Genomic DNA, 25,420 nt, shown 5'->3' on the forward strand with positions numbered 1-25,420 from the left:
GTTTTTCTTGAGGAGTATAATAATTTATTTTAGATGCCATCCCATGGCCATCCCCTAAAGAGGTAAGTGGACCGACCACTTGATTTAGAGCCCCATTCCAAGTCAGTGAATAAGCTACCTTATCTAGCTCCAAGAGTGAATGTGAAAATGTTGCAAAGAATGTCAAAGAGTTACTTGACATGAAAGTTATTGAACCAAGTTCTTCTCCTTACGCATCTCTAGTCATCTTGCTAGTCAAGAAGAAAGATGTCTCTTTTCGCATGTGCATTGACTACATGGACTTGAAAATAATCACAATTAAGAATTGGTGTCCCATCCCATGGATTGATGACTTGTTGGATGAGTTGAAAGGGGTACGATTCTTCACTACGATTGATTTGCACTTTGGCTACTATCAGATACGCATCAGGGTGGGTGATGAGATCAAAATATCTTTCAAGGCTGATCATGGGCTTTATCATTTTTTGGTGATTCCTTTTGGTTTGAGTAATGCCCCAGCCATATTTCAGAGTCTAATGAATAAAATACTCCATCCCTTCCTGTTCAAGTTTGTGCTTGTTTTCTTTGATGACATTCTCATTTATAGTAAATCACAAGAGGAGCACATATGCCACATGTTAAAATGGTGTTTTAGATCTTGAGAGAGCATTGGCTCTTTGCTAAGGAAAGGAAGTGTATCTTTATATAGACATTAGTGGAGTACTTGGGGCATATTGTTAGCAAGAATGGCATATTGAGTGACCCTAAAAAGGTGCAATGTGTAAAGGACATGCCCACACCATCCACCACTACTTCATTAGGTGGTTTCCTTGGTATCTCTTCATTTTATAGATGCTTCATCAAGCATTATGCCACCCTTGTAACACCTTTGACTAATGGATTAAAGAAGAAAACATTCATTTGGGACACTACTACTGATCACAACTTTAGGTAGTTGAAGGAAATGCTTACTTCAGCCCCCATCCTTGTATGCCTTGACTTCTCTAAGGAGTGTACCATTCAATGTGATACTAGTGGGGGTTGAGATATTGGTGTTGTATTGTTGCAAGATCATGGTGTGATTGCTTTTAAAACATGTAAGTTTGATGATAAAGCGATGTAAATGAATGTTTATCGCAGATGCATATGGGAACTTGGATATCTTAGCCTTCTCATAATCTAAGTGGTAACAATTTTCTTGACAAACCTTCATATGAGAAGGTAATGGACAACCAATAGGCTTACCATCTTACATATGGAATCACTCAAGTACTCTATGACTATACTTCTTCTGACAAGTAGAGAAATTCCTTAGAGCAATTGTGCATAGTGACCATATTAAGTATATGTTGAAGGGAGAAGCCCAAGTGGAAGCACAAGCAAGTGGAAGCAAGAGAGGTGTGAGCTATGGCAGATGGAGCAAGAGAGCTAGAGAGAGAGAGAGACTCAAGATGTGGGAACTCCAACAGTCACAATGTATGATTGGCCTTCTCTTTATTCAAATGTCATTAAAAGAATAAAGAATGAAGTGACAATGATGGGCGCCTATCATGTGCGGGTATTGTTAGTGTAGTAATACATGGGTGGCTAGGCATAGGCGCCTTTACCCCTAACAACCTTCCACTTAAAGGCGAATGTGCCTTGAATGAAGAGGGAGTAAGGAAAAAAGTGACAAAGTACAATGTGTACATAGAGTACAATGGGATGAGGAATAGAGATAATCTCATATGACACCTATCAACTTCCCAAGGAAGGCAAAACACTCTATTGAGAGACTTTTCTGAGAAAATCTATAGGATTTTGGTTAGTTGAGATCTTGACAAGGTCAACAGACTTGTCCTCAATTACCTCTCTGATAAAGTTGTACTACACCTCAATATGCTTTGTCTCTACATGGAAGACCAAATTCTTGGCTAATTGGATAGTACTCACAAAATCCAAGTGTAGTATAGGAACCACATCAGTCATGCCACCAAGTGACCTAACTAGAGAGCATCCTTGCAAGCCTTAGTGTGGCTACGACATACTTGGCCTCTATAGTAGAAAGTGTTGTGCATTTCTGTACCATGGACATCCAAGAAACAACACCCCTTGCAAAGATAAACACATAGCTAGAGGTGGATTTTCTAATGTCTGCATGTCTTGTAAAATTAGAGTCAATGTATCCCATGACTCCTGTATCTTGGCCACCATAACATATACACATATCTACTATGCGCTTTAGGTACCTCATGATACCCTTGATGGCATCCCAATGTCGTTTGCCAAGTGTGGCAATATGGCGTACCACAACTCCCATTGCAAAAGCTATGTTAGGATGAGTGGCTATCATGGCATACATCAAACTACCCACTATGGATGCGTAAGGGATCTTGGCTCTCTTGGACTTCTGCTCATCAAAGACTCCAGACAATTAGCCTGGCTCACCTTCACATGAGAAGGCAAAGGACAGCCAATAGACTTAACATTTTGCATATGAAACCGCTCAAGGACCTTCTGGACATACTTTTTTTGTGACAAGTAAAGAAGCCATGAGAGCCATCATGTGTAATGCGTATTCGAAGAATATGTGAGGTGTGTCCCATGCCTTTCATCTCAAAGCTCTTCTTGAGCGCTAACTTTTTAGAGCATCCAGCTCATTAGGAGCTCTTGTAGCAATCAATATGCCATCCACATAGAGGGCCAAAATCAAAAGGTTGCCATTATGAGCTTTCTTTGTGTATAAACATGAATTCATATCAATAGGTGTATAGCCTTATGAATACATAAAAGCATCAAACTTGTGGTACCATTCCCTAGGTGCTTGCTTAAGGCCATACAGGCTCTTTCTCAATCTGTGTACTAGGTGTTTCTTACCTTTTTCCTGAAAGCCCTTAGGCTACAACATATAAATCTCCTCATGCAAGTCCCCATGTAAGAAAGTTGTCTTAACGTCCATATAATAAAGGTTCAGATCTAGTACCAGACGTAGGGTAGTCATCTTGACTATAAGAGAAAAGACTTCTTCAAAGTCAACACCATGCTCTTCTTTAAAACCCTTAGCAACCAATCTGGCCTTATAGGTAGGCTTGGGGCATCGAGGGGTGCTCTTTAACTTGTACACCCTCTTGTATGGCATTGCATGATTTCTACTAGGCAAAAAAACCAACTGCCATGTATGATTCTTTGGTAAAAAGTCAAACTTTGATCACATGGCCCTCTCCCAAAGGTGAGAGGCTCACCTGCATTTGTCACCATCACATAATCAACAAAGGGCTCAAATAACTCAAGAAGATGTTTGGCTCTAGTAGAGCATCTCAAGGCAGGCTGCGACGCTTGTAGATTCTGTTTAACATTATGGTCATGGGCTACTGGAGCATCAATTGCTATTGTAGGTTGTTTAGTTGGTTGTACGAGAGAAGGAGGCTCCTCCAAAAAAATAACCCTATGTATCTTGACTATTCGCTCAGGCTACTTATGCATCTTTTCCTCATGGAAAACTACATCATGGCTAGCTTGTGGATCCCATAAGCGATAGCCCATCTCATCGAAATCCCCATAACCAAGAAAGATGTATTTCATGAACTTAGGATCCAACTTTGTGTGCTTGTCCTTTGGTATATGGCAGAAAGCCTCACAGCTAAAGACACGTAAATAATCATACAAGGGAGGTTTTTCAGACCACACATCCTTTGCAACCTGAAAGGTAACATAACTGCAAGGAGATCGATTGATCAAGTGTATGGCAATAGTCACTGCCTCAGCCCAAAACTACTATCGTAAGCCTACTTGGCTAAGCATACTATGGATCCTTTCCTATATTATCCTATTCATGTGCTTAGCCATACCATTCTAGGGTGGGGTGTATGGGGTGGTCAAGTGATGCTTAATACTCCTCTCATCGCAAAACTACTCAAAGGCTTTAGTGACATACTCACCCCCATTATCTAACCATAGGCATTTCAATCTATACCCAGACTGGTTCTCAACCAATACAAGCCAATGCTTAAAGGTAAACAAAACATTAGATTTTAGCTTTATGGGATATGCCCAAACCTTATGTGAGTAATCATCAATGAATGTGACAAAGTACTTCGCACCTCCTAATGAATGATAGGGCATAGGTCTACAAATATAAAAAATGAATAAGAGCCAGAGGCTCACTCATGCCCAGAGTGCCAGACTTCTTATGCATACTACATGTCTATCTGCCAACAAACAATGATCATATGACTCAAACCACTTATAGTCAAGGGGGGGTGGGAGATAGTGCAAACAAGTAAGCATTTTCATTCCCTTTAAGGACATCTGCCCAAGGCAACAATACCAAAGAGATACATGTGGAATTGCGACCACAGACAACAAAACATGATCTATGGATCCAAATACAACCAAGGGATATAAAGTGCTAGACTTGGAACCACGTGCTAGACTTGGAACCACGTGCTAGAACAAGGATCCCATGGGTGATCTTCCAAGAAGAATCCCCAAAGGAAACAAAGTAACCCTCATCATCTAGTGTGCTAGTAGAGATAAGACTCTTTGTGAGAGCCAGTACTTTACATGTCGAACATTATGCAAAGTAAACATACTGTTTGAAACAAAATGCAACCAAATATCACTAATACCAACTATCTACAATGCCAAGTCATTTTCCAAACAGACAGATCCAATCATACTGCGATAGGAGTGGAACCACTCCCTATGGGGGGGACACATGAAATAAAGCCTCTAAATCCATCAACCAACATTGAGTAAAACCAGGCAAGACATCAGACAACAAGCTATGACTCATCCAAAGAAGAAGCTGCAAATATGTAATCATCATCAGAGTCAAGTTATTGCACTATATTGATCTCTTTGATCTTAACACTCGACTTAGCAGAGACAATGTTGCGATCATCAGACTTGTCATGTGCTTTTTCTTTGCCCTTTCCTTGTACTTTTCATTATGCATTTTATGGCACTACGGCTTGATATGTTCTACTTTTCCATAATAATGGCATGTCAAATCGAGCTTATGTCCACAAGACTTATTGTGAGATTGTCTAGGGGACTTAGAATGAGACTTATGTGAGTCTCTACCATGACGATCATTCCCGCTCTTACCATCATGGAAACCCCGAATAGTCAAAGCATGAGAAGTATGAGAAGCATCCACATTTTTCCAATTGATCTCCTCCGTCAGATGCAGCCTCTACATCAGAAAATTTTAGCCCATTTTTGAGTAGATTTGCACACATAGAAGTATTGAGAATGTGTCCCAAGGCTCAGGTAGTATGACCAACAAGAACAAAGGTGAAAGTAAGTACCTTGCAATGACAGCTGGCCAATGATAGCATGAAACACACTCCAATGTCGAGAAACATTAATATCTTTCTTCATACGAAGGTCCATAAGTTGTTTTAGCCAATACATTTAAGAAGCAGGGCTCTGCTTATCATAGAGATTACAAATTTTCTCTCAAAGATCCCATGTAAACTACCCATCTGTGACAACATTATAACAAACCTACTTGTTGAGGGACATGATAATAGTAGTGGACTTGCAAAGCTCATCTAAGTCGTCTCGTAAATCTTGATCGTGACCTTCAAGCTTCATGATTTTACATTTGATCAGCCTAATTTGAGATTTTTGCATTAAAACCTACCAAATTTGGGTCTTCTAATAGCCATAATTACTACCATCCAACGTTTCAATGTTGAAGATAGCATTGTCATTTGAATGACTAGCCATACTGCAAGAAAAAGAGACACAATACAGACTAAGTAGGCTATTATAAGACCTAGAAATAGCCCCAAAACCACTTTCCAAACAAGCTAAAAAATAAGAGATACAAGTTAAATAACGAGTTGTCCACAAACTATGATCAAAATATCATCAAATGGAGGATATTGCTCTCATAAATAGTACAACAATCCACAATTACATCATGCTGAAAATGAGGTACAACATTCAAGCTCACTGCAAATAAAATCCAAAGCAAAATGTAACATCTAAGTGTCAAGTAAGTGTTGGGGGTAAAGATGCCTTTGCCTAGCTGCCCGTGTATTACTACACTAACAGTCACCGCCACTACACACTGCAAGTGGTAGGCGCCCATCCACCGTCACTTTATTCTTTATTCTTTTAGTGACAATTTGAATAAAGGAAGGCCCGGTCACACATTGTGACTATTGGAGTTCCCATTTCTTGTCTCTTTCTTTCTTGCTCTTGCTCTCCTGCCATAGCTCTCGAGTGTAAGCTTTGATTCCTCTCACCTTTCAACTGGTATCAGAGCACAGCTTTGCGACTCTTGAGCTTGGCTCGTGGCATTCTCAGCTTCCCATCGACTCCCCACTCGCATTAGGTCTCCTTCCCGGCAGCCATAGCTCATTCTCTTGAGCTCCTGTCACTCCCCGGATTCCCGAGCTTCTTCTCGGCCTATTGAGGCCACATCAGGGCATTGACATTGAGGTATTGCTTCATTATTTCAGAGATTTATCTCAGTCCACAGGTCTAGGTAAATAGGGTTTTCACAGGTTGTGGGTAGCCATAGCTCACACCTCTTGGAGCTTCCTTCACCTGGATCTTGCTTCCAGCCTATCAAGGCTTGCTGAGGCTTGGTGTAGGCCTTCTTTGGCCCCCATTTGTGCCCCCTTTGGGCCCTATTGTTGACACGTGGGACATCAAACCCCCCCCAGCTAGCTCACTTTTTTTTGCGCTTGTTTCAAAATCTGGCCCAAAAATCACTCTTTTTATCATATCTCGGGCATTCGGAACCCAATTCAGGAAAGGTAAGAGTCTAAGTTGGGGTTTTGGCATGCTCCAGATGTGATGATGATGTCAGATTTGCCAAATTTTGATGACAAAATATTTTGTAACAGATTTTAGGTCTGAGACAACATGTATTTGTATGCCTATGGCTTATGTGATGCTTCTATTGATGTCTATTGATATCGGATCACTTGTGGATGTTATGCCTCTTATTGCATTTGGAGCTGATTTAGATCAGCCATTGATTGTTTTGAGCAATCCTAGTTCTGTCCAAAACAGGGCAGCCACCTGTTACTTCAATTTTATGCTTATAGGTCTTGGCATTTGATGCCCGATTATGCCCGGTTGGTGCCTATACATACGGGAATGTATGCCTATGGTTTGCCTATGGATTTGAGCTTGGATTGAGCACTGATTTGCTCAGTTTACAGAGGTTATATGTTGCTGGAAACTTTAGGTCTGAAGCTATTTATGCTATAGTTGGGTTATGCCAATTGGTCACGGGGTGCTCCCAGCTACTCGGTATGATGTCATGATGTATTTGGACTATGCCACATGTCTTGTTTATGCTCCGAAATGCTTTTGAGCTGAGATTAGAGCTCGATTTGGGTTTGACTGTCACTTCTTTGCAACTGGCATTTCATCTATAACATGGTTTATGCCTAGGCTACCCAGTACGGGTTATGATGTCTTGGTGAATGCTTTATACTTTGGCTGTGGATGGCAGTTGTTTGAGTTGTCTCGACATTCATTTGAGTATTCCCTTGAGCAGCTAGACATGGACTTGGATTTTTCCGTTACGACTTGGCTTTTTCCATTACAACCTTGGATGCTATTGAGGCATTGTCTTGGTTATCTGTCTGTGGTACTTTGACTTGGTTTGCTTGAGCTGTTGAGCTTGTTTATCTGCCTTTTGAGCCAGTGGGAGCATCTTGTATGCTTGATCGACATTGAGCAGGAGGTTTATGCTATTTTGAGCATTTTGCAAATACTTGAGACTTTGGGATCTCTTACACTTAAATGTTGCATGATTCATGCACTGATATCTTGGAGTTGCTTTTGAACTGAGCTTGGGCTTTGCACTCTAGCGAGCATACATCTACTGGTGTCAGGTCTTGCCAGTGTTATGTATACTTTGCCCTACTATCGAGCAGGTATGCCTACTCACTAACGAATGCTTTGGTGACATGTTTGGGTGTTTGCTCAGGGTCTTGATGACTGTTTGGTGCTGATTTATACCCATTTATGGCTGGTCATGTCTTGGTTGTCATTTATTGACTTGGTGTAGTGATTTGGTCAGAAATTGACTCTCACAGTACCCTGCTGTCATTTATTACAGCAAGCATATAACTCCGGACTGACATGGATTTTTCATTCTAAAATATTCTGAAATGATGTACTTTCACTAGTATTTGGTGGGCAGCAGCTTTGGCTACACTTTACTCGTAATTTTCTCTCGATTTTGGTGATTTTTTGGTCATTTTCTGCAGTAAACAGGAAGCAGTCTTGAACTGTCTGCAGTCTTCCAGCCTACATTATGGCGAGTTCGTCCACTGTTCATGCTATTTTTAGCATCATTAAGCTTGATGGTATGGATTACTCTTATTGGAAGAGCCAGATTTGGTAGGTGTTAGTGTAGAAATTGCAGATCAAACCATTGAGGTTGAGCGGGCATCCACCTGCAACTATGCCAGATGAGGAATGGCTTGAGCTTGATGAGTTATGCAAGTCCACTATTGTATTATCTCTCACAAAATAGGTTCATTACAATGTATTTGAGGAAGAACAGAGTGCATGGCAGTTGTTGGATAAAATCAAGAATCTCTATGACAAGAAAAATCTAGTGAGTTAGATGTATTGGTTGAAGCAGCTTATGGATCTGCGCATGAAGGAGAATGTGACTACGTCTGCTCACTTGAGCCAGTTCCATGCTATACTCAAGAACTTGACTTTGCAGGACATCACTTTTGCAGAGGATGTCACTCCTCTTTTCTTGCTTGGTACTCTTAATGAGTCATGGGATGTATCCCGCATTGCATTATTTGATGTTGAGAGTGCTCTTCTGTAGGAAGAGGTTAATCGTAAGAATTTGGATGCCTCTCGTGTGTCGCATGCTATGACAGTTAGAGGTAGGAATGATGGGTATGGAAAGCATGGTAATGGCAGTGGCCATGGATGGGATTCTCAGAAATCTCGGTCCAAGTCTCGTGGGAAGTCACGTAGCAAATCCTGTGGCAGGAATGCAGATGTTACTTGTCACCATTGTGGGAAAAAGGGCCATATTAGGCCACAATGCCATGAACTGCACAATGAAAGGCGCAAAGATAAGGGAAAAGACAAAGTGCAGGATAAGTCTTCTGATCGCAGCATAGTGCCTGCAAAGTCTAGTGTTAAAATTGAAGAGATCAATGTTATGTAGCCTGAGGATGTTGATGATGATGATTATATCCTTGCAACTTCTTCTAGTGCTTCACAGATGAACAGAGATACACTATGTATGCATAGTGCTGGCTCTTGGACTCAGGTGCGTCCTTTCATGTGACACCTTACCAAGAGTGGTTTCATTCATATTGTACTGTTTCGGGTTTTGTGCGCTTGGGTAATGACAGCTCTCTTGATATTGTGGGCATTGGTGATGTTAGGCTGCAGTTTCCTTCTGGCAACAATTTTGTTATGCAGGATGTACGTCATGTACCTGCTTTGATACGTAGTCTCCTGTCAGCTAGACAGCTTGATGATGCAGGTTATCATGTATCTTTTGGAGACTCTGCATGGAAGATCACTCGTGGCAGACTTGTGATTGCGAGAGGTGCCAAGGCTAGCAGCCTCTTTTCCTTGATTGTATCCACTTCTTCCCTTGATCATGTCTTGTTTGTGGGTTCTATCCCACATGTATCTCTTTGGCATGCTCGTTTGGACCATATGTCTTTGAAGGAAATGAAAATGCTTTTTGGTTTGCAGTATTTACCGCCCCTTGATTATGCATGTTTTGATTCATGTGAGCATTGTCTTTATGGCAGGCAGACTAGGTCTACGCATAAGAAGTCTGGTAGGCCACGCATGAGTGAGCCCTTGGCATTGGTACATTTGGATGTTTGTGGGCCCATGCCTTGTCAGTCTATGGGTGGTGCAAAGTATTTTGTTATATTCATAGATGATTTTTCACGAAAAGTTTGGGCTTATCCCATTAAGCTGAAATCTGATGTCTTGGCTGTGTTTCAGAGATGGCTTGCATTAGTTGAGAACCAGTCTGGGTATAGGCTAAAATGCCTAAGAATAGATAATGGGGGTGAGTATGTCTCATGTGCTTTTGAGCAGTTATGTGATGAGAGGGATATTAAGCGTCAGTTGACCACCCCCTACACCCCCCCCAAAATGGTTTGGCTGAGCGGATGAATAGAACCATCCAGGAGCATGTACGCAGTATGCTTAGCCATGCAGGACTACCACAGAGCTTTTGGTCTGAGGCAGTTAGTACAATTGTGCATGCCATAAACAGATCACGTTCTAGTGTTTTGGATTTCCAGGTTGCAGAGGAGGTATGGACTGGAAAACCTCCCTCTTATGCGCATCTCTGTGTCTTTGGATGTGAGGCATTTTGCCATGTAATAAGCTGGATCCTAAGAGTGTCAAATGCATTTTCCTTGGTTTTGGGATGCAAGCAAGATGGGTTACCATCTCTGGGATCTGCAGGAAAAGTCATCCGCAGTCATGATGTAGTCTTCCATGAAGACAAGATGCATCGACAGCCTGAGAGGGTCATACTTCAGGAGGAGGAGCCGAGAGCTCCCGCACAGCCAGTTGGACAGCCTACAGCTGCAGTAGATGCTCATGGTCAGGGTGTTGGATAGGTAGCTGGGCAGGCAACAGAGCCTGCCGTGAGATAGTCTACTAGAGACAGACGTGTACCTGATAGATTTCAACCCTCGATGCATTATGTCTTGGTTACAGATGCAGGAGAGACTTTCACTTATGATGAGGCTATGCGTAGGGGTGACAGTCACTCCTGGGAGAGGGCTATGCAATCTGAGATAGACTCCTTGCATAAGAATAAGACTTGGGATTTGGTTTCCTTGCATAAGGGCAAGAAGGATTTGCCATGCAAGTGGGTATACAAGTTGAAAAGTACCCTTGGACACGCCAAGCCGGCATACAAGGCTAGATTGGTAGCAAAGGGTTTTAAGCAGGAGCATGGTGTGGACTTTGATGAGGTATTTTCTCCTGCGGTTAAGATGACCACCCCCAGCACTTAGTCTTGGCTTTGGTTGCTCAACTTGACTTGGATTTATACCAGATGGATGTCCAAATGGCTTTCTTACATGAGGACTTTCATGATGAGATTTATATGGAGCAGCCTAAGGGCTTTGCAGAACTTGGCAGGGAGCACCTAGTGTGCAAATTGAAAAAAAGTCTTTATGGCTTGAAGTAGGCACCTAGGGAGTGGTATCATAAGTTTGATGCCTTTATGCAGCCACAGGGCTACAGCAGGAGTGCTATGGATCCATGTCTTTACATGAAGAAATCTCGTGATGGTTCTTTATTGATTTTGGTATGTTATGTGGATGATATTTTGATAGCAGGGAAAGCTCATGATGAGCTAGATGCTCTTAAGGCTCAGCTCAAAAAGAGCTTTGAGATGAAAGATCTGGGACATGCCTCTCACATACTTGGTATGCGCATTAAACGCGACAAGCATTAGGGACTCCTCTACTTGTCACAGAGGGAGTACATTCATAAAGTCCTTGATCGCTTCCGCATGCAGGACGTAAAGCCTATTGGCTTGTCCATTGCCTTCTTATGTGAAGGTATCACAGGCTGATTGTTTGCAGACAGAGGAGCACAGGGCCGAGATGGCCAAGATCCCTATGCATCCGTAGTGGGTAGTCTTATGTATGCCATGATAGCCACTTGTCCAGATATTGCCTTTGTAGTTGGTGTTGTGGCACGCTATATGCCTACACTTAGTAAGAAGCATTGGGATGCCATGAAGGGTATCATGAGGTACCTGAAGGGCACTGCAGATATGTGCATATACTACGGTAGCCAGGATACAGGAGTTGTGGGGTACACTGGCTCTGATTATGCAGGACATGCAAATAGTAGGAAGTCCACTTCCGGCTATGTATTCACCTATGCTGGAGGCGATATTTCTTGGATGTTCAAGGTGCAGAAATGCACGGCCCTTTCTACTATAGAGGCCGAGTATGTTGCAGCCATTGAGGCTTGCAAGGAGGCCATTTGGTTGGGTTGTTTGGTTGCTGATCTTGGTATTGATGCTACCCCTACAACACTGCATTTAGATTCTATGAGTGCTATTCAGTTAGCCAAGAATCCGATCTTCCATGCGAAGACGAAGCACATTGAGGTGAGGTATCACTTCATATGTGGGGTTGTTGAGGACAAGTTTGTTGATCTTGTCAAGATCTCAATTGACCAGAATCATGTAGATCTGCTCACGAAAAGCCTCTCTACAGAGCGCTTTGCCTTCCTCAGGAGGGTGATGGGCGTGGGATGAGATGACGTCTTTCCTCATCCTGTTGTACATGTGTACATGTTGTATTGCCTTTTTTTTTCTTTTTCTTTTCACTCCTCACTAGGGAAGATTCGCCTTTAAGTGGGAGATTGTTGGGGGTAAAGGCACCTCCGCCTAGCTGCCCGTGTATTACTACACTAACAGTCACCACCACTACACACTGTAGGTGGCGGGCGCCCATCACCATCACTTTATTCTTTATTCTTTTAGTGACAGTTTGAATAAAGGAAGGCCCAGTCACACATTGTGACTGTTGGAGTTCCCATTTCTTGTCTCTCTCTTTCTTGCTCTTGCTCTCTCGCCATAGCTCTCGAGTGCAAGCTTCGATCCCTCTCACCTTTCAGTAAGTGGCTCCCACTGGAATAAAAGTCAGATGCCAGACAAGCAAACAAAGCTTAAATCCTCATGTGAGTGGCATCTAAGTATCCAAGATACATCAAGTACATAGCTAGGAGTATAAGACCTAATAAAAGCTTCAAGCTTGTAAGGTCATAGACCTCTGAAGCATCTAATGAAGTAACTGACAATAGAAGTCAAATGTCATAAGCTCAAATCAAAGCTCAAATTCATTAAATAGCATAACCAAGCATAGAGCTTCAATATCATGCACCATACATCCGATAGAATGCTTGAATAGCATGAAAGAGCATCAAGCATAGACTGTCCCTGTTAAAAGATTGTTGTCCCCACTATATGTACAATAGTAAAATGATAGTTAGGACTGAGAAAAAGTGAGCTCAATGAAAGCCCAAAAGCATTCTGGGAGCATGACCAAGCATGTGGCATCAACCATAGACATCAATGTATCATCCCAAGTTGCCATGAAGCATCAACAAGCAATAGGCATATGCTTTCACTGATAAAAAAAACCTTCAAAATTGCTTATTACAGCGGTAAAAATGATAGTAAAACTGAGCCAAATATGGAATCAAATCAATCCAAAAGTATTCCAATACATTGGCCAAACATTCCCCAATTGTCCAACATCAAATGAGGATCCCGGGAGCATCACATAAGCTAAGAGCATGGCATTTTCTAGATAAATAGTATTCAGCCCTATTATGATAGTAATGATACCTGTGAGAAAACCAAGCTAAAAGAGTACTCAAATCAGTCCAATAGCATCTCAAACTAATGACATATGATCCCTCAAGTATCCGATAGCAAAACGTATGTATACGGGCATCCTGAGAAGCATATACAAGCTCCAAACATTGAAGATATGGTTGTTCTTGTTTTATGACAGCATATTTCTCTATTTGCATAGTTAATAATTGAAGCTCAATGACTCAAAACCAATGCTCAATGTTAACGTTCAATGTCGAGAGGAGTGGTAAACAATGCCAAAGCCTTTGTCCAATGCTTGGGTAGTGGTTGAGCAAACACAAGTGCTTGAAAGTGGCCACAGCTAAAAAAACGTGTTTGTATTTCCAACCCAAAATGTTGAGCTGAATACTCCCTAAAATAAGCTCAATGTAGGCTCAAGATTGCCTTGAGATAGCCCCAATAGTCCTGAGAAGTCAATGAGAGCTCAATATGAACCTCAAGAGGTAGAGCTATGACCGCCAATGGTGAAACCCTATTGTAGATAACTCTAATGAGAGCTAAAGCAATGCCAGATTGAGCTCAAGCTCACAGAGGATGTGGTTCTAATACCACTTGAAGGAAAAACCCAAGTGGAAGCACGAGAAAGTGGAAGCAAGAGAGGTGTGAGCTATGTCGGATGGAGTAAGAGAGCAAGAGAGAGAGAGAGACTCAAGATGTGGGAACTCCAACAGTCACAATGTGTGACTGGCCTTCTCTTTATTTAAATGTTACTAAAATAATAAAAAATGAAGTGACAGTGATGGGTGCCCATCGTGCGTGAGTACTGTTAGTGTAGTAATACACGGGCAGCTTAGCACAGACACCTTTACCCCCAACATATGTGAGGTCTGCCCCATGTCCTTCATCTCAAAGCTATTCTTGAGAGTTGAGCTTTTAAAGCATCCATCTTAGCATGAGCACTCTTAGTAATAATCATGTCATCAACATAATTCACCAAGTTAATAAAGCTACAATCAAGGCCTTCTTCATGTATAGACATGATCCATATCACTGTGGGAATATATCTGTGGATGCATGCAAGCATCAAACTCATGGTACCATTCCCTAGCTACCTGCTCAAGCCTATAAAAACTACTCTTCAAATTTGTATGCTAGATGTTCCCCATCTATTTTCATAAATCCCTTAGCTATTGCATATAAATATCCTCATGCAAGTCCCCATGTAAAAAATTTATCTTAATATCCATCTGATAAAGATCCAATTGAGCAACCAAGGCCAATATTAGGTGTAGGGCAGCTATCTTGATTGTAGAAGAGAAGATCTCATCAAAATCAACTCTCTTTTCCTACTTAAAACCCTTACCAAAACCAATCTGGCCTTATATGCTTGCTTGGGGCGACTATGGATGCTCTTCAACTTGTACTCACATTTGCATACCAATGCATATTTTTCATCAGGTAATGAAACTAAGTCCCATGTATGATTTTTCTATAACGAATCAAGCTCAGAACACATGGCACCACCAAGACAATCCATGGAGGGCTCATAATGAGAAGGAGGATATTAAGCTCTAGTGGAGCATCTCAAGATTGGCCTTGGGGCCTATACAACATAATCTCTTTGTCCAATATCATGATCTTGCACAACAAGTAGATCTTAGGCCACTACATAATTAACAGAGCTATAGTAGGCTATGTCATTAGGTTTACTGTAATAAGAGGATCCTCCTTGAAAGATCACTCTTTGTACCTCAATCACTTGCTCTATCTCATATCTATCTTTTTCTCATGGAATATAACATCATGGCTATGGGTAACCTTTTGAGCATGTGGATCCTAAAGGCAATAGCGAATTTCACTTGCATTACCATATTCAAGAAAGATGTATTTGATGGATTTTGGATCCAACTTATTGTACTTGTCTTTCAAAATACGGTAGAAAGTCTTACATCTAAAGACTCAAGTGTGCATATGAGGAAGATTTACCAGACCAGACCTCCTTTGCAACTCTACCACCAAGAGTAGTATATGGGCATATTTCAATGAGATGAATAGCAATAGTAACTACCTTAGCCTAAAAGGGCTATAGTAAGCCTACCTGACTAAGTGTACTAGGGAGTCTTTCGTGAATAGTCATGTTCATGCACTTTGCAACACCATGTTAAGGTGTGGTGTATGGGGAAATAAAAATGATGCTTAATATCACTCTCATCACAAAGAGTCTCAAAATCCTTGGAGACATATTCATTGCCATTATCATATTTTAGGCATTTCAACATATATCTAGACTAGTTCTCGACCATAGCAAGAAAGCACTGAAACTAGGCAAAACATTTGATTTTTGCTTTATAGGAGAGGACCAAACCTTATGGAAATAGTCATTTATGAATGTAACAAAGTACTTCGCACCACCCAATGATTGACAGTGCACGGAACCACAAAGATATGAATAAACAAGAGCCAAAGGCTCACGCACACACATAGAGCTAGACTTTTTATGAGAGCTATGTGTTTGCTTGCTACCATAAAGACAATGATCGCATGAATCAAACATGAATAATCAAGAGATGCAATATATGGTAAATGAGTAAGTACTTTCATTCCTTTCAAAGACATACACCAAAACATAGTCAATAGACCTAGAGAGAAGCAAGGTATAGAGATTGCCAACCTTGGCACCTCAAGTTAAAAAAAGACTACCATGAGTGATCTTCCATGTAGAATCACCAAAAGATACATGGTACATGCCATCATCCAATTGTCCAATTGAAATAAGGTTTTTACTAAAAGTTGGGACATTACGTACATTATAAAGCACAAAAGGATCACGAGTATCAAATTGTGATTTAACATCACAAATGCCAATGATATCTAATGCAATGTCATCTCCCAATCTAATAGAACACATTGTAGTATGGTAGCTATGAAACCGATGAGGATTTGGGGTAACATGGAATGAAGCCCCCAAATGAAGAAGCCAATACTGAAAGTAAAAAGAGGGAGTATCAATCAATTGAGTAGCATCAAGTGATGAAGCAGTAAGTATATAATCATTAGAGTTGTACTTCAAGGTATTTATCTCCTCTATCTTCACATTGGACTCAGGCACAACATTGTGATTATCAAAAGATTTAGCATTATCCTATGCTTTTCCCTTGCCTTTCTCATTGCACTTATCATTACACATTTTATGGCATTGTAGTCTAATGTGCTTTTGCTGCCCATAATAATGACATGTCAAAGAGAACTTATGACCATGGGACTTACTATGTGATTGCCCACAAGATTAAGACTTGTGCCTATTGAGGTTTGTGTCTCTACCATGGTTATTATTCTCCTTGTCACCATTTCTATCTCTAATTGTAAGTGCATGAGAAGTGTGAGTTACATGAATATTCTTCATGTGTACTTCTTTTATAAGTAAAGCAACCTCTATTTCACTACCTTTAAAACCACCTTCAAGAGGATTAGGAATCATTGGGGTTTGAAATGTATCCCATGACTCTCATAGTGTAACAAGCAAGAACAAAGACTTTATGTTATCCTCAAACGAAATTCAGATAAGCTAGTTGAAAATAGAATAGAGCTCATTCAAATGAGTCGACATATGAGTATCCTCCTTTGTGTGAAGACCCATGAGCTTCTTCAACCAATACAACTAAGATGCATGACTTTGCTTGTCATAAAGATCACATATCTTATGCCATAAATCATATGCACCACCATCAGTCATTATAACATTGAAGTATACCTGCTTAAATAAAGATAGTATGATATTGGATTTGCACAAATCATCAAGCTCATCCCAATCATCTTTATCCCAATTTTCTAGCTTTATGCTCTTGTCTCTGAATGGCCTCTAATCTACTTCTATGGCATCAATACCTTCCATATTTGCATATTCTAATCTTAGAAGTTGTTACTATCCAAGTAGTATCACTATTATTTGATGAATTAGTACTACCTACCATCATGCAACTTCCAATTAGTAGCATTGTTATTTGATGCATTAATAGTACCTACCATTCTATCTATAAAGGAATACAAAGTACAAGAGTATGGACTACTATAATCACAACAAAATAGCCCCAAAACTAAGCCAAAAGAGATGACAAGAAGTGGGGAACAATAGAATATAAAGCTATCCACAGATAGTAGGTGCAAGGCATATGTGCTCAAAGAAACTACTCATAAAAAAATTTCAGTATTGTTGTCCATAAACACAATAAATAACCATAAATCCATAGGAAAATGATCAAAGGAGCAAGCTCTCACTAGTAAGAATATTCCAACTAGCAACAAAGCTATATAAAATGCAACTAGTAGTGTAGCAATCAACTAACAAGGACTGTCAAAACATACAGGGTGTCATATACATAGATGCATACAACAACCATTGACAACATGTTGACAATGATAGGTATAAGGTATCCAAGCTCAAAAGCAAATCAATCCACAAGAATCAGCACCTACAAGAACAATGTATGCTTCGATCAACTGAGCATGTACATTAGCAAGAGATTTCCACTATCTCTAATGAACCAAGCTCTATAAAGAAAGTACAAGTGTCTCCCAATGGAAGCAAATCTAGAATGTAAAGTAAGTAATAAAAAGCTCAAGACATAAGTGTCATAGCATTTGGAAAGCCCAAGTACAACATAAATACATTTGGAAGAATATATCTCCAATATATATCTTCAATCCACAATTGAAAATTCACTGAAGCAAATATCCAATACCCAAATATATCCAATAGAACTCAAATACAAATCTCAAAGACATCATAATCATATCTAAGCACATACATTAAGGTCAAGCATCCATATAAGCATGTAACATTCCCAAATTTATTGTAGAAATTCAAAACATAAAGGCTGATTCTTGTATGCTTGCTGTCCAAACTATAGACAAAGCAAATAACCTTACTAAAACGAAGCTAAATAAGCTCAAAGCAATCCAAACTGCACCTCAAAGCATTTGTATGACATCCAAGCATCGAGATAGCATTGCAAAAACATTATATAAGCAATGGGGAACTCAATGTATCCCACAAGGTATACAACAAACTTGTCTATTTTCATAATCGATGGCTGAGCAAGATCTCTCTAGAGAGTGCTCAAGAGCAAGCCAAGCAATGCTAGGATGAATGCCAAATAGTTTGCCAAGTGCTAGAAGCAAGGCAAGAGCCACAGGTTAGCTAAGATAGGTGCTTCTAGCCAAGACAAGGTGCTATCCTAGCAGTGTGAATTGTGCTAGTAGCCTTTTGGGCTTATGTAGTAGCTACAAACCACAATAGGGCTTCAACCAATGCCTAATAAATCTCCCTAAATCCCTAGAACAAGCTTTGATAACCCTTTATCAAGCTGAAACTCAATACATACGATAAAGGGTGGATTGCCATGAAAGCTTCAATCACGTTGTTCTTCCTAGGCTAAAGCAAGTGATGAAGAGGATCCTTGAATGCCCACTTTGATACCAGTTGAAAGGTATGACAAAAGTGGAAGCATGAATGAAAGCAAGAAGGAAGCAAGAGCTATGGAGGTTTAAGCAATGAAGATAAAGATCAGTGTGTGGCAACTCCAACAGTCATAACGTGTGACCCACCTTCCTCTTATACTATTGCCACTAAAGGAATAATGAATAAAATGATAGTGATGGGTGGCCACCACCTATAGTATACAAGTATAGTGTATAGAGTAAGGTATCTAGGTATAGGTGCCTTTAACCCCCAACATGTCCCTCTACATATCTGTCATGTGAGTCCATGTGCAAAATGCATGCTCATCTCACTATTTGTATGCTTCTTGATATATGGTATAAAAGGATGAATTTCTTGAAGAATCATGGCCTTAAGGTGCTCAAATGAATATTCTCTCTCTAATACCATTTATGTAGCAAAACTATCAACCATTATATGTCTACAAGATCATCATCGTAAATAAATTTAGAAAGTTTCCCACCAACCTAGCTCAGCCCATATTTTGATTTTAAGTTTTCCTTTGTAAAACAAAATCTAATTTGATTTGGTAACACTACTCATGGTGGTAACTACCTGTTTGACAAAAAATGTATATAAAATCAAGTGTGCAACTAGACAAAACAAGTTGAAAATCTTATAAAAAAGTAAAATCTAGTGGATGCAACACTGTAATGGTGCTTCATTCATGAACCATACCAAAGTGGTATTCAACCACTTTTTAGCAACACTCTTGAAGTGTTGGAGCACCACTTTTCAAGTGGTGAAGCACTTTAATGAACTTTGTAGTGCCTCATCATATCCTAATGATAGTTATAAACCACTTTAGACTCATTCTCCACCACTTTTAAGTGGTACAAAGCATTCAATTGGTGTAGCACCAATATAAAATGATATTACACCACTAGGTGCTAGAATGTTCAACTAGAATAGCACTAGTATATTATAGTATTATAATGGTTATATACAACTTTCAAATGGTTATCTCCAGTTTTTATTGGTGTATCACAAAAAAAAGTGGAATCACACCACTAGAAAGTGGTAATACACCATTTAGAGTAACGCACTACTTTATTTCAAAATGGTAGTGATTGTGCACCACTTTCAAGTAGTTGATATCCACTTTTTCTTGGTGCTTTACCAAAAAAAGTGGAAATTCACAACAAGAAAAGTGATTTTGGACCATTTAAATTAGAGGAGCACCACTTTTTTACTTTATAATAGAGGTTGCACATGAATTTAAATGGTTTAATCCACTTATATTAGTGATTACCATAAAAAGTTGAATTGCATAACTAGAAAGTGGAGTATCACCATTACAAAGTGGTATTACAAGTTATAAAACACCACTTTTGAGTGGTGAATTATCACTTTAATGCAATGGAAGATTGCATTCTAGTACTGGGTACCACTTTTTAGTAGCATGTATCTACTTTTTAGTGGTTTCGGATGTCTCTTTTATTGTTTGTATCGCTTTTAGATGTATCACTTTTTATTGATGGTGGATGTCACCTTTTAGTGTGTTGGGTACCACCTTTTAGTAGTAGATTATTGCTTTTTTTAGTAAGTACCACTTTTTAGTGGTTTGAACTACTTATTAGTGGATCACTTCTTGGTGTTAGGCACCATTTTTTAGTGATGGGTAGTATCACTTTTTAGTGCGATCAATATCACTTTTCAATGATACTACCTTTTAATGGAAAGTACCACTTTTTAGAGGTTTGAATTACTGGATTAGCTTTTAGTAGTGGATGCCACTTTTTATTGCTATATGTCCACTTTTTAGTGGTTAAAGCCCACTTTATAGCGATGGAACACCACTTTTAAGGGGTATTTGAAAATGGTTCTTCATATTTAGACCATGGTATTTTGTCATTATTGAGTTGTAGAACACCACTAGAAAGTGGTACTTTATGTGGTAACAACGTAAAATTTATATTTGTACATACCTATGTAGATGATTGATACAAGATGCTATAGGTAAGTAAAAGTTTTGCAATAATACACATAAGTTAAGACTATTGTTTTCTTTAGCAAAGTGATCACCCGCATGCAATATTAGTACTTTATACTTTCTACCACCATCTCACATTGCACGTCAAAGAAAGTATGAGAGACTACTTACATGATGGGGGAGCTTGTGAGGTACTATAACTACATAATAGCTACAAATTTTGAGCAAATTTTGATGCATACAAAATGAAGACAATGGTTCACTCACTTGTGCTAATGCAAAGTTTCTTTCTTCACATGCATATTAGCTTAAAGGAAATCAATCCCATAATACTTTAGAATGCTTGAGTCATGGCGATTGAGGTAGGTTGTTTAGTGAAGAAGATATTCCCATGAACCATGCTCACAATCCAACTATATTTCATAGTACATTTGGTGGATGAGTTGGATATATGTGGTCCAATTCATGCTCTGGATATTCTTTCCTGAGTGGTTTATGAAGTCCTTGAAGAATACTATGATGAGGAAAAATGCAAGGCTTGAAGGTAAGGTACCTATTTGGTTGGTGCATGAATCACTAGTGTACATCTCTGAATTTTTTGCCCAAATGGATTCCTCCCTCCCATGATTATGGAAGAATGAAGAAGTTTAAGGATGACATCCATTGTAGCTTATGGAAGAGGGTGCAGTAAGATAATGGATAGAGAGTTGCATTAAAAAAGTGAACACACTTTATGTGATCAATAGTGACGTGATGGGGGGAAATGTATAAGGATGTAAATGCAAAAAGAATCAGGGAGAGGAGGATCTTTCACACACACAAATGGATGTAGAATGTAATATCCTTCAGATTTAAAAGCATAGCCAAACGACCTTGATATGCATTGGTTGCATGAGGAGATGGAGAAAGAAGAAAGAGAAAATGGTGCAGTTATCACAACGATCAAATGAGACTACACTCCAGAATACTTGCCAAAGGTAAGGATATGTAATGTCTCATTTATATAATAATCATATCAAGCATTCTTGCCAAAGATAAGTATATGTAATATCTCATTTATATAATAATTATTAATATAGCAACATTATGGTGCTTATATGATCTTATCACTATTTTTTTGCTAAAGTGCACAATATAAAATGTTATGTGGTATGAAAGAAATCATTTTCAAACTCAAAGGATTGATGACAAGCAAAACACCCAAGATTGTGGAGTCATTGCTAGCTTTGATAGAGGCAATGGATATATGGACAATTCATTTGGCATATGTAATATCTCATTTATATAATAATTATTAATCTAGCAACATTATGGTACTTATATGATCTTATCACTCTTGTTTTGATAAAGTGCAGAATATAAAATGTTATGTGCTATGAGAGAAAGCATTTTCAAACTCAAAGGATTGATGACAAGAAAAACACCCAATATTGTGGAGTCATTGCTAGCTTTGATAGAGGCAGTGGATATATGGATGATTCATTTGGCATAATCCAAGGTATCTACAAGCTTGATTATGGAACATTCTTTGCTATGGTAAGGAAAACATGGAACATTGGTGCTACTTGAACAATGTGAGAAGGTGAATGTTACTTAAATATAGAGACTTTAAAAGAACATGTGTAATGATTATAATTCTTGATTTTTAAAGCTTTATAAAATCATAATTATAACATTACATCAACATGTTGTCTTTCAATCAATGCCTGAGAATAACACTTGATGCCACATAATCCCAATCTCCCCATGCTTTAGAGGGATACATGAAACTTTTACATATGTTAAGGATGACACTCATATTAAGGATGATGATGACCATGAACCAAGAGAGATAGAGGATGATCATGGTGTAGGAGACATAGATCATGATAATGCCATTGTAGGTAAAGATGATCATGCATCCATTGTTGATGATAATGATGATGAGCATAGAGACAATATTGGTAGTGGGATTAATTTGTGTGTAGGTTTAGATATTGAGATTCCTTGAAGTAGGCAGTTTAGCAAAAGTGTTGATCTCATTGTGATTGAGATTGAAGATCCATCCTGACAAACATTATACTTTGTATTTATTCTATAATTCTATGGTTTTTTCATATCTTGTGCCTCTCCTATCAAATTTATTAGTAAGGATATACACATACTAAGTAATCCTAGTGACAAAATATGATAATTGTTTGTGACTTTATATAATAATTTTCTCAAATATAGGTTGGGAATTGCTATTGGTTCCTTGGCAACTTTTGCCCAAGGGAAGAATCTCACATTATTAACCTCGAACCCAACTAGCAACCAAATGATTGATCATTTGCATGACATGGGCTATAATGATTAAGAATTGATAGATATAGGAATGGTACATCCAACATCCATTGAGCATGTGACATATAGCATGAGTCACTCGTTGAAGACCCCATTGTAGTAGAGCCTCCTGAGGACATTGTTCCTTTTGATGATTATATGGATAATCAATATTTTACTAAATAGGAGGAGGGAGTTATAAAGGAATCTCAGGAACCACCACCAGTACCATGACATGGCACCTAAAGTCTAAGAGTTCTTTGATAGGATGGTTTAGGTCCTATAGGCTACCTCGCAGGATGTGCCAGAGTATCCAATTGACATGCAGGGAGTTGAAGTGCAAAGAGAGGACATAGATGGACCCATTAAAGTCTACCATGAGAAGCAAAAGAAGGAGACAATCATTTTTTATTTCAATGTCTATGAAGATGTCAAGTACAAAACACCCTTACCACTCAGCATTATGCAAAAGCTCATCAAGGTGGGAGAGAATATAGCCTAGAAATGGTTGAAGAAACACGATAGATTATCCTTGAAGGTAGCTTGTAGGATTTCCAAGGAGAAGAACAAGAGGGAGTATCTATCATAGAGAAGTCCCAAGAGGTGTGGAAGCTCCAACTAGAGTGGAAATATCCTATGCTTAAAGTAGATGAAATGGTCCATTATTCTGCCTTTTGTTATTCCAATCAAAAGTTAGATATTTTCCATTGCCCTTATCCAAGAATGTATGGAGGAAGAGACTATGATGTTGAGTAGTGCTACTAGATATAACTTCCCAAAATCCCCCATACCAATGCTTTACATTGCCTAGATCCCACATTCATAGTTACTTGCAATTATCTCCACCTCATAGTCAAGCTCTTAGAGCAGTCATCAACTCTCTATGAGGATTTCCTACCACCTCTATTCCTTGATATCAACAAAGGGATTGACCGCTTCACCATGGCAAGACTTCTTCTTCAAGATATATTGTTTCCATCTTACAATGTAGCCTTACTTGAGGTCATGGTGGACATAAAATTTTCATGATGCACACATCTCTTCTATCTAGAATCACCCATTTTCCTCCAAACCTTCGCCATATCTTTTGAGCAAAGGATATCTTTCACTAACCTTGTAGCCACTCCCCAAGGAGTGAATCACTTATACATCTCCTTGAAAAAGAGAGAGAGAAAAAGCTCCATGATTAGTTAGGTACACTCACATTTTATTGCACCTAGGGGTTCTCAAGTTAGGTGCATCTAGTGGCTTTGGCCAGTTGGCTCGCCGTCTCTAACCCCCTAGCCCTTCCCTCACTATATAGTCTTAGGGCACATCAAGGGTAGGACATCTTGGGCTTATTCAAATGACTTATCACCTTGAGTTTTGCACCACAAAATAATAGTTCACCAACTAGGTCCTCAAGTGTGGGACAACACTTCAAGCTTTCTTGAAGTGTGATCCATCTTCCAATTCCATCTACACAATCACACATCACCATACACATAAGTAGACACACCCCTTAGGGAGAGCACAAGTTGGCTTACAAGACTTTTGTAGACAATCATTTGAAGGACTGATGCCCCATCAACATCAATGGTCTCTACATCCTCATGCTTCCATGTTTTATTTATCTTCTTTTGCTATGCCATCAGTGATTATCATATGTTTTTGGATGTCATCTATAGCATCCATATGAGCATCATCTTCTTCATTACTAGTTCTTACATCAACAAGCATATCACTCTCATCATCCACAATTCTTCATCAACTGCCTTTATTTCTCTCCATCAAGACTACATCAGGACTATTCCCAGCATTCCACATCTACCTTTGACGTGAATGCCATGGGACTTGCACTTGTCCTAGAGGGGGATAATGTTAATAGTATTTTGTGAAAGCTAAAGTCAAAGAAGATCAAAGAAAAAGCACAAGTGCTAGATTTATGTGATGTTGGATTATTATTTTTGGAGCACTTCAATGATTACTTTTGGACACTTATACTATTTTTGTACTTCATGGACATCGGATAATTATGGTTATATTATTTTTATGAGAGTTGGGCTCACTTTTGTGCACATTGTATTTATCTCCCACATTGTATTTGTTGCACCCACAAGTATTGTGTGGGTTGTGCACATGTATTAGTGATTAGATTAGGATAGGCTTGGTCTAATTAGGCTAAAGTACAAGCATGCTATGATGATTGACCGGCCTAGATCCCATAAACTAGGTAGCACACCCAAAAGGGGGTGCAAACCCTAATTCACAGTGGTGGAAGTCCTAACATAAAAAAGGGGCACAAACCCTAAAATGAAAATTGAGGCACAAACCCTAACCCTAAAACAATGCACCGTCCTAGAGTGGTGACCTAACGCGAGCCCAAATTTGTGTCTATATAAGGGTGGGAGGTCTC

Source organism: Lygodium microphyllum, chromosome 7 (genome assembly GCF_053477565.2).
Source record: "Lygodium microphyllum isolate KBCC chromosome 7, Lygodium_microphyllum_v1.1.10, whole genome shotgun sequence".
Taxonomy (NCBI): domain Eukaryota; kingdom Viridiplantae; phylum Streptophyta; class Polypodiopsida; order Schizaeales; family Lygodiaceae; genus Lygodium; species Lygodium microphyllum.